Here is a 13,077-nt window from a genome sequence, read left to right as displayed (position 1 = left end):
AGCCGTCAGACCGGCGCGCGCGGGCACCATCGTATAAAATCATAACCGATGGAAACAACGCTGCGGCGTAATGGCGGGCTCGTCAGAATGCATGGCGAAGATTGTAATCACACGCTCGATGCGCTCATGATTCACTGTCAGGGTGTCATTACGGTGTCTTCAAAGGGAAGCAGCACAAACAAAGACTGCGCCTCAGTTTCCTGCCTTAATGGAGGTGATTATTCATGTGAGGAGCTGCAGGTCTGAAGACGGGTTTGCCAGAGACAAAATAAGACGCAGTCGACCTCAGGAACTGAAGGTTTTCCGCACAGACAGACATTTGAATCATGTTTGTTCCTGTTCCTGAAAGAATGAATATAAATTTCGCTTTGCGTTGTTTTTCTTGTTTCACTTTAAGAACGTGATCTGAAGTGGTTCTGAGTGGGGCGTGAAAAAAACCAGACATATTTTAATATTAATTGGTGAAAACCTTAAAGACGTGGTAATATGTAATTTCTAGGCCCATTTTATAGCATAGTAAAGTAACTATGATGCCTTCATTTGTTATGAAAATGCTGTATTTATCAAATTTGATTAAAAAGATATTTGACATTGTAATTTAATCCCATGAAATTGGGTCTCTGTCTCTTTAAGAAGCTCTGGCTCTTTCTGAAACTCCACCTTCAGGAAGTCATCATAGCCTGGCTCCTCTATTAACCCTTTAACAGCGTTTATACAAGCATTGCACTGAGAAGTAGCTCCTATGATGAGCTCATCAAATGCTCAGTTCACCCATGTGTTTGCTAATTGCTCCTGGCTAGTCTGAAGGAGCTGAGTGGGGGAGAAGCTACATCTCAAAGATGGAGCTAAGTCCACCCAGACATTTTGCACTAAAGGAGTTGGAAAACATGCGTGAAAGAATCAAAGCAACACTCCAGGTTTGTTTTTGATGAGGGAATAACTTTAATATGTAAGCTAAAAAAATTGATTTTACATTTTACTGGCCCTTTAAAAGTATTGACATGTCGACCGACCTGCTTCTCCTCTATCTTTGATAATATTTTGCCTTTTAAAAAAGATTATTGAATACAGTATATTGTGGACTGTCAGTTGATAATTTTTGCTCAATGACACATAAGAGCAACTCTGAAGTTTTCAGTGTTTCAGCAGTTTTGCAGTTTTCTGGCAGAATTATTTAATCTCATATTTTCCATGTCATTATTTTTGTTGTTGGATTTTTCTATAAGTTTTAGTCGGACACAAATATCTTCATTATATTCTGTTACTGGAGGCGGCTAATGCTACTGCTAATTAGCTGCTAATAAACCCTGGCTAGCTAGCTAACCAGAGGGTCCTGTCTTTTTGCGTCTTTCTTGCCACTGATTCACGTTTGATGCTGCAACCATTCTGTGCAAAAAGGCAATACTTATGAAATATGCAATATTTTTGGAAATGTCTGACATGATGTAGGTTTTAAATGTCATTCATAATGGTCTTAAGTCTAAAATCTGAGTAAACACTGATAAGACAGAAGATTAAAATGTGAAAAATAAAGACTTAAGATGTGTTTCTTCATTTAAGTTCTGCAAACTTTCAGATTTGTGAACTCTGTTATCATTTTGTATTTACTTTGGATCTCTGTCTGCTGATTGGCTCTCTGCCTGGTTCCTACTTGTTGTTTGGAGACCGAGCCCTTCCTGGTTCCCTCCCTCCGTCGTCACATTGAGCCAAACGTCAATAACCTTCATGCACCGCCGCACGTGGCCGGCTCTAATGTGACTAATGTGGGAGGGGTCGTGCATTGGATCACAGGCCGGGCGGTTGGGGGGCTCGGATTCCTGCTGCTGCTGCACTAAAACAAACAATGAACGTCCTGGAAAGCCAGCTCTTATTTTTAGGGTCTGACTGGGTTTTACGTAACGGGTCACCACAGCAAGAATAGCTCCATCAATCACTGGAGCGGCAGCGTCCGAACGCTCTGGGAACGCTGGGATCAAAAAGACGAGACCAACATGGAGGCCCCTGGTGTGAAATTAGGGCTGTGCGAGTAATAAAAAAGTCGCATTTACCGTCATAAATAAGTGCAAATATCGCAAATATTTCCAAATAGTAGCACAAAAACTTTGATTTTTATTGCAAAAAAAATCACAAAAACAATCGCGAAATTCTAGAGGAACTGAAAAGATGTTCAGTAATATTTAATTTTAAGAAATGGATTTAAGAGACTGTTTTTAGAATTATTTAAATGATCTCTTATGATCATTTAAATAATCTACCAGGGCAACTTGTGCTTTTTCAACAATGTTTTGGATTTATTGACTTAAAACAGTTCCCATATGTTGCTGAAAAATTACTTGTGAGTTAGTTTTGTCTAGTTTGAAGGGTTCTGATGTATTTGCAGTTGAAACTAAAAAAAAAAATGCATGGTAAGATTTTGTGTTTTTTGCAGCTCAAGTTAACCAAAAACACCTCTGAGTGAAATCTACAGACCATAGAGAAGAACAGAAGTCGATAATTGGCAGATTGAATGATTTGTAGCAGCGTGTGGTGAGCTGCAGGATGGGTTTCCTTATCGCTGCGCATCCTTGTTTGACTCGGTTCTGGTTTTATCTGTGGGCTTCAGGCGGCCGCAGCAGGACGCTGCAAGGTGAGCTGAAATAAAGCGCTGCTGCTGACCCGGGTGGTTATTATTCACCCTGCATGGAGGTAAAAGAGCCGCCTGACGCTGCCACTGCCCCTGTCATCACCTTCACATACATCATCCCGCTTTCACATTAGCAGATCAGTTAAAGGTAATTCCAGCGCTGCATCACGGCCGCAGCGGCTAACCGAGGCCGGCTTATCGCCTCCGTCTCCTGCTGCCGAGCAGGAAGAAGAAATAAGGTCCAAAGCAGAATTAATTCTCAGCCTCACTCCCTCAGGGGGAGGAAGAGGAGGAGGAAGTGTTTCCCTGCCGTGCCCGACTGCCGGTATCCGTGGCAACCTGGGGCGGACCTCCCTGGGATGGATGCTGAGCGGCTGAGATTGACCTGTCACATCCCATCACAGCCAGGATGTTTCTGCTTTCAGCTCAGAAACAAACAGAGCGTAGAAACGCACTCCTCTGGCATTTATAAACTTTAACTTTACATTTATGATTTCTGTTATATTCCCGTTAAACTGGAATGCACCGATACCTGTATCGGCCGATACCGATACAGAAGAACACCTGAACCGACTTAAAACATTTCATTTTTTAAATTCAGGACATAAATGTACAGAATAATAAATTTATTTGCTAACTGCCTTGGGAAAGCAGAGTATCTTCAGTCAGAGGCTTCTTGAAATTCACTGTAATACAGACTGCTACAGGAGATCTTTCCTGCCAACAGCCATCACTTTCTACAATAACTTTGATTGGAATATCCTAACTAATTTTCTTTAAAATAATTTAAGGAAATCATGAGTTTTACATTTAGACTTGTTTGATGTTTTAGCCATATTTTACTAGTCTGTGGTTACGGGGAACAAAAGGATTTTATTACTAAAAGAATCATGAATGAGTCAAATATTACCACATTTTAAAAATTAATCTGGCCAATAATTATGAGATAAAAGATAATACATTCTGTTTTTAATTAATGCTTTCCAACAGGAAATATTAGCAACATTTTACTAACTCGTATTTTATTAATAATTATTGTCAATAGTCCAAAATAAACTAAACTAAGTAATGTAAAATAACTAAACTGAAATTGACAAGAACAATAGATTTGTCAAACATGTAAAAATAAACTGCAACAAACCTTTGAAATGGTTCAGGAAGTGCAATTATAATTTCTAAATATATAATTTAAAATGAATAATAAATCACAAACGTAGAATCAGACTGAATAGATTGGCCCTTGCGGATCGGCCATATTGTTTGTGTCTTTTTATTCTGCTGTTTGACCGTTCTTGGCTTCTCGTTTTGATTAATTTGTTACCATGGTAACGTAAAATGCCGCCGGAGGTAGCAGCAGGACGCGATGCAGCCAAGCAGAGTTTTTATCCGCGCTCTGAAATGTTTCAGAGATGAAAAATAACAGTTTCCTCTGCTGCACCATCCTAACGTTGTGCTGTTGTCTTTGTTTTTAAAATATAAAACATTAATTTTGCTTATATGCAGTGCTTTCTTTCTTTTTTTTTTTTTTTACTCAAATCCCCCAGCTTTTAAAGAGAAGAAGAAGATATTAATATTTTTCTTTGTTTCTGCTGAAAGTCGTAGCAGAACGAACAGGAAAGAAGGCAATTATTACAATTACCCGCAGTGAGATGACCCCAATCAGAGGCAATTATAATGAGGTAGCAGAAAACCTCCGATCACAACGGCACCGAGTCTTTCCTCTGAGACGCAGAGCGCGGTGACGGGTCCTTTAATGTCACTTCTGAACTGTTTTCCTCATTAAGTGTTTTATTTGACCAGATTTTTCCATCTCCTGCTGCATTCATGTTCAAGGAAAAACTGTTTATTTTTACCCCGCTTGTTGCGTTCCTTTTAAATAGTTGGAAAAACAGTTGTGATCTGCTTTTTCACAAGGAAAAATCTGAGCCCATCCATCCATCCATCCATCCATGTGGCTTTTATTTCTTTCCGTTCTCCAGAGTCGGTATTTTCTGGAATCAGCTCTACGGCTGCAAATCTTTTGAGTTTTTAACAACTTTGCACATCAAGAAACTGAAATTCAGTTCTTTGTTCTTTGCAAAGTAATTCAAACTCAGTCAGATTAAGTGAATAATATATATGGAAACCAATTTTACCAACCAGATATTGGCAGAGTTGGGTTACATTTACTCCAGGGGTGTCAAACTCATTTTTGTTTTGGGCCAAAATGAATTGATAAAAGTTGTTCACAAATTGTTAAAATATCAATGAATTCTTGAAATTAATTAATATTATTTTATCTTTTCAGTCCCTCCACGATTTCGTGATACTTTTTGATTTTTTGCAATAAAAATCAAAGTGTTTGTGGAACTATTTGCGCTTACTTATGATGGTAAATGCGACTTTTTATTACTCGCTTTATAGATAATGGACTATAATATATAATCTGAGGCAGCTGTTGGTACAAGCAAGAAAGGTTTTGATAATGTTTGACTCCCAACTCCCAAATACTAGCTCAAAAAAGTGCAGGGATTTGTTGATTTTGCGTGAATTTCCACCATAATTCTCAAGAAATTGGAGGGACTGATTGATATAATTTGATATAATCTGGTGATCCTGCAGGATGGAGAAAAATTGGACCAGAAAACACTGTGAAACGCTCAAGAACTTAAAAGATTTAAAATGTGGCTAAGAGAAAAACATTAAGATTATATTCCAACTAGAAGACAGATGGGATTAACCAGTGAACATGAGAACCAGAACTCCCATTAAATAACTTTTTTCTGAATAAAAGTAATCTCTACTCAGGTGGATTAGCTCCCTCCTCTGCAGAGCTGCAAGCTGCACTAATTACCTCATAAAGTGTCTCCACAGTGAAGCTGGATAGAAGGTCACACTGACAGACAGAGCTGGATGAGTTACAACCCAAATGGACCCGGTTAATTAGGCTTCCTTTGTTCTAAAGAAAAACTTCAGATAATCTGCTTGGAAGTTTTAGCTTTTTAAAAGAGTGAATTTACTTACTGTCAATAAAGCCAAAGCAGAAAGCAATCAAAGTTTCCAAGGTTCAGTGAATGCAGCAGGATGTGAAGCTGAAGTCGGAGATGCAGATGGAGACGCTGTGGTTTAAATCCAAGATGGCGCGCTAACTCTGAGAGCCATTCAGGCTTGAATGGATGTCTTAAGGACAGATTTTCTGAATTGATTTCTGCTTTTCAAAGTAAGAGGTTGTTTTTAAAAACTTTCAGGTACTTTCCTGGAATTTAGAGGTTAATTTTCTGAACTTACCCGATGCTTTCTCAGAAGTAAGACTCAAACATTTTAACAGATGTTGTGTAGAAACTGTTGTCCCTGAACTTGTCCAAAACCTGGCTTTCCTGTACTTCTGATAACATCGTCACATCTTGTACCTTAAGGTCAGCATCTTGTCTCTTTGTGTTCCTGTTTATAGATGGTCAGGTTGTACACAGAGGACTTATCAGAGGTGACCTAAGTCCTCCGCAGCGATGCAGCATGTGGAGGAGGAGCGCATCAAACATGTAGTTCAAGGTCTTTGAGGGAGGAATCACTTGGAGCAGAACATGCTGACTGCTCCGCAAATATCCTGCGTATCCCAGTGACAGTTTATCAAGCGGATCATAGAGAAACGTATTGAATGGTCCCCTCAGGTCACAGTTCTTCGCCCTTTGAGCGAGCTCTGACGTTCAGGACTTCCTGTGGTCTCCTACAGCTGAAACTTGCACTGTCTGTCCTCTCTTGAGCAGCTTTGGCGTCACCATGTAAGGAAGGAATTTTTATCCCTGAAATGTTTTCCTATTCTCACTCAGTAAAATGACCTTGAAGTTCTTTTGCTCCTCACTGAATATATATTGCTTTCTGCTCCTTGTCATTGAACACAGAAAGCCTTTAACACCTGACTCCAACGCAGTGCATTTGTGCACTATTATCCAACAGAGTTTTTGTTTGAACCAATCATTATTGAGCTGGTTGTGACCAGTATTCTTGATGACTTCCAGAAACACCAGACCAGAGATATCCAACTCTAGTCCAGTGTCCTGCAACACTAAGGATGTTTATTGATCCCAAAGGGAAATTAAATAAAGTATTTTTGAATTTAAATTTTCACACTTGATAGTCCAGTAGATTTTGTCTGATTGGGACCAAAATTGCAACATTTGTTACATTTTCTGCTGCTGCAGTTCTCTTTCATGATGCACAGTCAAACCAACCAAACACATAGAGAAACCTGTTCCCCTCCTCACCTGTAGGGGCGCTGCACCAAGAATTACTGAAGGAAACAACATGAAACTTCTGCAGAAAACACTGATCGCATCTTCTTTCTTCACCAATTGTAAATGAGAATGGAATGGCGCCAGATTTGAGCAATTATGGGATTTCTCTTTTCTTTGGTGGAAGACTGAGACATTTTTTTCTGCTAGCGCTAGTCTAGCATGTTTGTTTGGTTGTATTTACCCAGAATGCAATGTGCTGTAGTTTGTTTCAGTAGCACTGATAAAGATAAAAGTTTAAAAAGTTTTTTGAATAACAAATTTACTATAAATAAAGTTTTGCTATTGCTAAGTATGAATGACTTTAATATTACTAACAAGAAAAAAATCTGCTTTTTTTTTCAAAAACTGGGTTTTATAGGGATCAAAGTTAAATGAACATGTTTGAGTCAGCACTGCTAACATTGTAAACATGCGAACTGATTCTAACAAAGCTGTGCTGCATTTCGTTTCTTCTGAAACATTTGTAAATGACAAATTATTTCGAGATATTGTTATTACTTAAGTAGTTCGTAAACACTAGATGAGGAGAGAATGCTAATGCCATCTTTGCTAACAATGCTAAGTGACGTTAGCAAGGCTACCCTGCTGAATTATTTCAATAATGTTGAAATTAATGAGAAGTTTAACATGTTGAAAGAGGTGAATGCTATCCTCTTGAGGCCAAACATTGTTTTACTGCTTGGCCAGCAGCTGAACTCTGATTGGCCAAGAATGATGGAATCAGCTAACTATTGGATTTACTTCAGAGTCATTGTTTCTGCTTGGTTTCAGCTAACAGAGTTGATTTATTTGTGGGAAAAGGGAAAACTTAGAAGACGTAATTCATCATGGCATTTCTGTTTGGCATTCTGGGTAATGTAGGCGAGATGACTGATGAGCCGTAGCTGTGTCTGGTGATGAGCAGCGTTTGTCTTTCTGTCTTAGCTGCTGCTGACGGACAGCTGGCCAGGCCTCTGCAGCAGAGGAGGAGAATGATGAAGGGTTTGTAATAAATGGAGGAGTTTGTAGCCAAACAGAACATGAAGGGAGGAGGAGGATGATGTGTGAAGGCTTTTATTGTCACGCAGTCAAATCGCTTTTACGCTGGAGAGGACGGAGAGTCTTCAGATGGGGGACTCCACGTCCTTGTCAAGGACCTAATTACGTGCAGATGAAGTGGAGGCAGTGGGGGGGGGGGGAACACTGAGACCTCATTTTATTTCCTGCACTGATCCTGGGGGACAACTCAGCATTTTGCCTTTGTCTCTGTTATAGAAAATAAAAACAGACTTTTGACTGATCTGATTGACTGATTCTTACATCAGCATTAATTAAACACTAATGGTTCCCCTATAAATGGTCTCATAAAACACTGACAGATTTAGTTTCTGGATTTTGTCTCACTTACTTAAGCTTTACTCAAAATAAAACACATTTCATGGGCGGCCATCTTGTTTGACAAGCGTTTTTTATAGCTTCTGTTTATTTGGACTTTGAATTCATGTCAACTCGGTGATGTAATACTAGAGCCAGGCTATGATTATTAATTTCTTTTTAATTAGGAGAATAAAGCCCTAATATTAGGACAATAAAGTAATTCTCCGAGAACTCCCATTCAAAAAATAACAACAAAATGAAAACAAGGAATGTTGACCATCTTGTGAAGTTATACTTTGGTAAAACCTTTGCAGATAACATTTAATAAATTAATCTTTTAGCACATCAGCATCAAATTATTAATGATAGCTGATTAATCATGCAAACAACTGTTTGGAAAAAAGAACCTCATGGAATGAAATAGTCACACCAGAAGCTTTTTTCTCATTAAAACAAATTTTTTAAGGATATTTTTTCTGGTAAAATTACCAAAGGAATGATTGAAATAAAAGCCACGTCTTCAAAATATTTTCCTTAATTTGTAATTCCTTTTTAAGAAAAGAAAGCAAGACAAAAATAAATTAAAATCGGTAATCTATGACGCAATATTAGGGCGATAATAATAATAAATAAATTATGAGAATAAAGGAAAAATATTAGAAAAATATTATGACAATTCTAATATATTATTTAGTTTGTTCTTGTATTACTTCAACTTTATTCTCATAATTTGATATATTTGTGTTTTCTTAGCATGGCCCTAATGCTCCATTGTAGAAATTGGATCTGATATTTTAATAAACTAATATCATATTTTTAATCCATGTCACCCATAAGCAGCTGAAACCACTGCTGACCCAAAAGGCCCGTCTCACATTTGCCAAAAAAACACCTCAATATGTTCTGTGGTCTGAAAAGAAGGTTTTAGAGTGGCCTAGTCAAAGTCTGGACTTGAATTGAGTTGAGATTCTGTGGTATTCATGCTGGAAAACCCTCCAATACGGCTGAATTAAAACAGTCATGCCCACGTTGATGTAGAAACAGCCTGTGGCTGCTTGTCCCTGTTTCCCTGATGCTGCAGCTCAGGTGCAGCCAGGTGTCTGCTGCCTTCAAGCGGCGCAGTAATTCACAGCGACACGCTGTCATGCATATGAGCAGAGGGAGGTTAAATAACAGCAGATGTATGACGCCACTAATGGGAAGCCTTTAGCACAACAATTATCATCTAATTTTATCTTTGCTCTGCGCCTCTGGCTGCCTGTTGTTACCACTGAGGCGGTCGTGACTCAGCGCTGAGCCGCCTAATTGGTTCTGTCACCAAACTTATTGTCAACATTTGTAATGTTTGGCCCAAAATGTGGAGCAAATTCAAACTGTTTATATTGTCTTAATATGAGCGACTTCATTTCCCAGAAACTCACTCTCACCTGTCAGAAATACATTAATAACTCGTCCTCTAATAGAGCTGCTGCTCTGTTAATGTTTGTGATTAAACTCTAACATCTGATTTTTTTTTCATGTTAATTTAATCTTTTCTGAAGTGTAATCAACAGATTTAACCAAACTGATTTTTCTCATCTGGATCCCTTTTGAGATACCAAATCTAAGAATAAATATAAAAATACATGATTAAAAACTGGTGGTATTAAAGAACACCTTTAGCAAATAAGAGTTATTAGTTAAAGTGTTTCTGTTCATTTTAAGTATCATGACTTATACAATAACGTGTTTTAGAAGCTGGACAATAAATTGTCCCAGAATTATTGTGATAATCAATAATATTGTTGGTTTGAGGCAATGGAAACCTGCTCACTTAAAAACCAATTAACTTTAATTTTGTAAAGTTAACACTAGAACTAGAAGATGTTTTAAACATCCAAAATAAAACACAACAGCCAAAAACAACAACAAAAAATAAACACACACAACAGAAATCATAAATAAAATGTGTTATGACATCTTTGTAAACAAAATTGCCCTTAAAAAGTATTAATCATCAACATGTTTTAATTTATCATGTAATTAATTGTTTAGTAGCTAAATCTCTCACTCTTTGGTTGCCTAGCAACAATCTGCTGGGTAAAAAGCAGTTTCAAGCTCCCTCACAACTTCGGTTGCCTAGCAACGCCCTGATGAGTAACTTGCACAGCAGCAGTTTAAGTTTTAACACTGGAACTGGAATATATTTTAAATATCCAAAATAAATAAACAGTTGACATTAAAACACGAGAGTGAAGACTTTTTATCAGCCAGTTTTTGGAAGAGAGAAAAGAGAAAATTGGTGAATGATGCAAATGGAAATTATTGAGCTTGTTTTAATCTGTCATGCAATTAATTGATTTATTAATTATTGTGACAGGCCTCGATTCACCACTGTGTCTCATTAGAGCTTTAAAAAACAGCTGGAGTGAAAACTGGATAAAACGGAAAAGTTTGGCAGTATTTCAAATATTTAAAACAATGATAAATAATTATTGCTATTGACTGATATGAAACATTTACATCATGATAAGTTTTTCAACCGTAGTTTGAGCATCGAGACATTTTGTGGTTTGGTTGTAAGTTAAAAGTTTCTCAGTTAGTTCAATAAAGCCAGAAGAGTCTGTTTGGGTTGGTGACTGCTGCTGTAACGTCCTACGGCCCACGAACGCCTCGGCGGCTCAGCTGTGGCGAAGCGGCTTCCTCAGCTCTTCGTAGGTGTGACCGGCAGGCTGACGGGTGGAGGACAGGTGCAGCATGCGCTCAGTCCTCTAAGTTTAGACTCCCACAACTCCCAGCAGCACCAGTGCAGCATTCCTGTCGCCGCGGGGAAAACAATGTGCCGGCTCGGATGACAGATCCTGGAAGGCCTCTCCCTCCACCGTGTGACGCCTCCGCCTGCCGGTTGTTGCAAAACAAAAGTCCTCCTCACTTCCATCGTCACGTTCATGTAAACATGTAAACATTCGAGCTCAGATCAGAGCCGCTGATGGAGTTCAGTAGAGAAAACTGGAGTAGAAATATTCCTGAAGATAAATCTGTCTCTCTGACTGAACAGAGCGCTACAGCGCCACCAGCAGGTTAAAGTTGGAAGTGGACTGCTGAATGTTCTTCATGGAACAATAATATTCCAAAACTCCAGATGCTTTTAAATTCTACATTTAATTTTCTATAGATGTGAATAATTTTAAAATGTTCAAGCTGTGAAACACAGCGTCAGTGTTTAATAAAAATAAAAACACTCTGTCCGTCCATCCATCCTCGAACTACAGATATCAGTTAGACTTCAAATTATTACAGCACAAAATTTGAGTCTTGAAAAGAGATAAACGATTTTCAGGAACAATGTAAAAAGCTTAAACATTTATTAAATTTTACAAACTAATTTTTAAATGTAACCTTAAGAATAATTTTCTGTTTAACCACTTTATGTCTTTCTACATCTATACGGACAAACCTAAATAAATCAGACTTGTTTTCATATCAGCACAGTATGGCAGTATTAAACACCATTTAATCTCAGCGCTACAGAGACCATAAAAATAAAATAAAAGTGATAATAAATGTATCGTTTGCTGCCTGTTCCTGTATGAACCTGATGGAAAACAGGAAGTGATGGAGTCGCTGCAATCGGACGTTTAGGCCAAACCTGCGTCGTCCTCTGCTTTCGGACGTGATTTGATCCAAACAGCTGCATGAGTCACGACCATCTGAGGTGCTTGTCACATCTCTTTAGGAGTCAGGCAGACTTAGACAGACAGAGCAGAGTGTGTGTTTGCATACCAAGCAGGGATCAGGATTTATCCTCCATCGCCTCTTTCAGACATGCAGGATTCCTGACTCCGCTGGAACGTCATCCTTAAACCCCAAAACTGCTTCCTTCAAGCAGCTTTCATCATGTTTATGTCCAAACTCTGTTTCTGCATTTCTTCTTTAACTTTTTTTTTTAACTTTAACTTTAAACTTTTGATTCCGGCTTTTTAGTTTACCATCTTTATCAGCGGTTGTTAACCTTTTTTGAGGTACCGAACCCACCAGTTTCATATGCGCATTCACTGAACCCTTCTGTAGTGATAAATAAAATATGAATTTTTCCCCCCAAATTCAAGACATAGGGGTGACCCAACTAGAGTCTAGTTGGGTCACCCCAAGATCACTAAGTCTTCTTAAAATGTAGAGTCTCTGAGAACAGTTCTTCAAAATATAGTCGGTGTTTTCAACAAAATTGAGCTGACTGTCCAGGAATGACCCACATTTTCCACAGTTTCAACAGGTTGGCCATCGAGAGAAACTGGAACCACTTTAAGGTCTTGTTTAGATCATTTAATTAGCTCTACATTCTTAAGAGAATGAAAAATTTATAATAAATAATAAAGACTTTGCGGTATTCTGATTTAGTAATGTAATTATATTAGTTGTGTTACCACCCCCACGCCACTAGAGGCAGTACCAACCCCAAAAAATGCGACTAAGGAGCAGATTTAGAAGTACACCGAAAGCTACAGAATTTGGTAAAAACTGTGAGTTTTGCTGAAGTAATTAAAGACACAAGTTAAAATCCATGCTGAGAGTGAAACTCCTAAAATCAGTGCTCCTCCGCAGCTCTGATTGGCTCAGCAATGTAACGTGATCCTCTGCACCAAGTGACGGCAAAGCGGGGCGTCATCACGACTTTACACAAGTGTGACTTTACCTCCGTGGCAGAGGCTCCGCCGAACCCCTGAGACCGACTCATTGAACCCCTGGGGTTCGATCGAACCCAGGTTAAGAACCACTGATATAGAGTATTAATTATTCAGAACAATTCAAAGAAAATATCCTGAAAATACAAATTAATTTGGATAAATC

General features: G+C 38.5%; 1 protein-coding gene across 1 annotated transcript in view; it reads left to right on the top strand.

Annotated features, from left to right (window-relative positions):
- Positions 1-13,077, top strand: part of LOC106946383 (rho GTPase-activating protein 8-like) — a 121,802-nt gene that overhangs the window by 65,790 nt on the left and 42,935 nt on the right. The window lies entirely within an intron of this gene.

Source organism: Poecilia latipinna, unplaced genomic scaffold (genome assembly GCF_001443285.1).
Source record: "Poecilia latipinna isolate Pla-1442-1.1 unplaced genomic scaffold, P_latipinna-1.0 Scaffold188, whole genome shotgun sequence".
NCBI classification, from domain to species: domain Eukaryota; kingdom Metazoa; phylum Chordata; class Actinopteri; order Cyprinodontiformes; family Poeciliidae; genus Poecilia; species Poecilia latipinna.
This window is presented reverse-complemented; position numbering and strand designations above follow the sequence as displayed.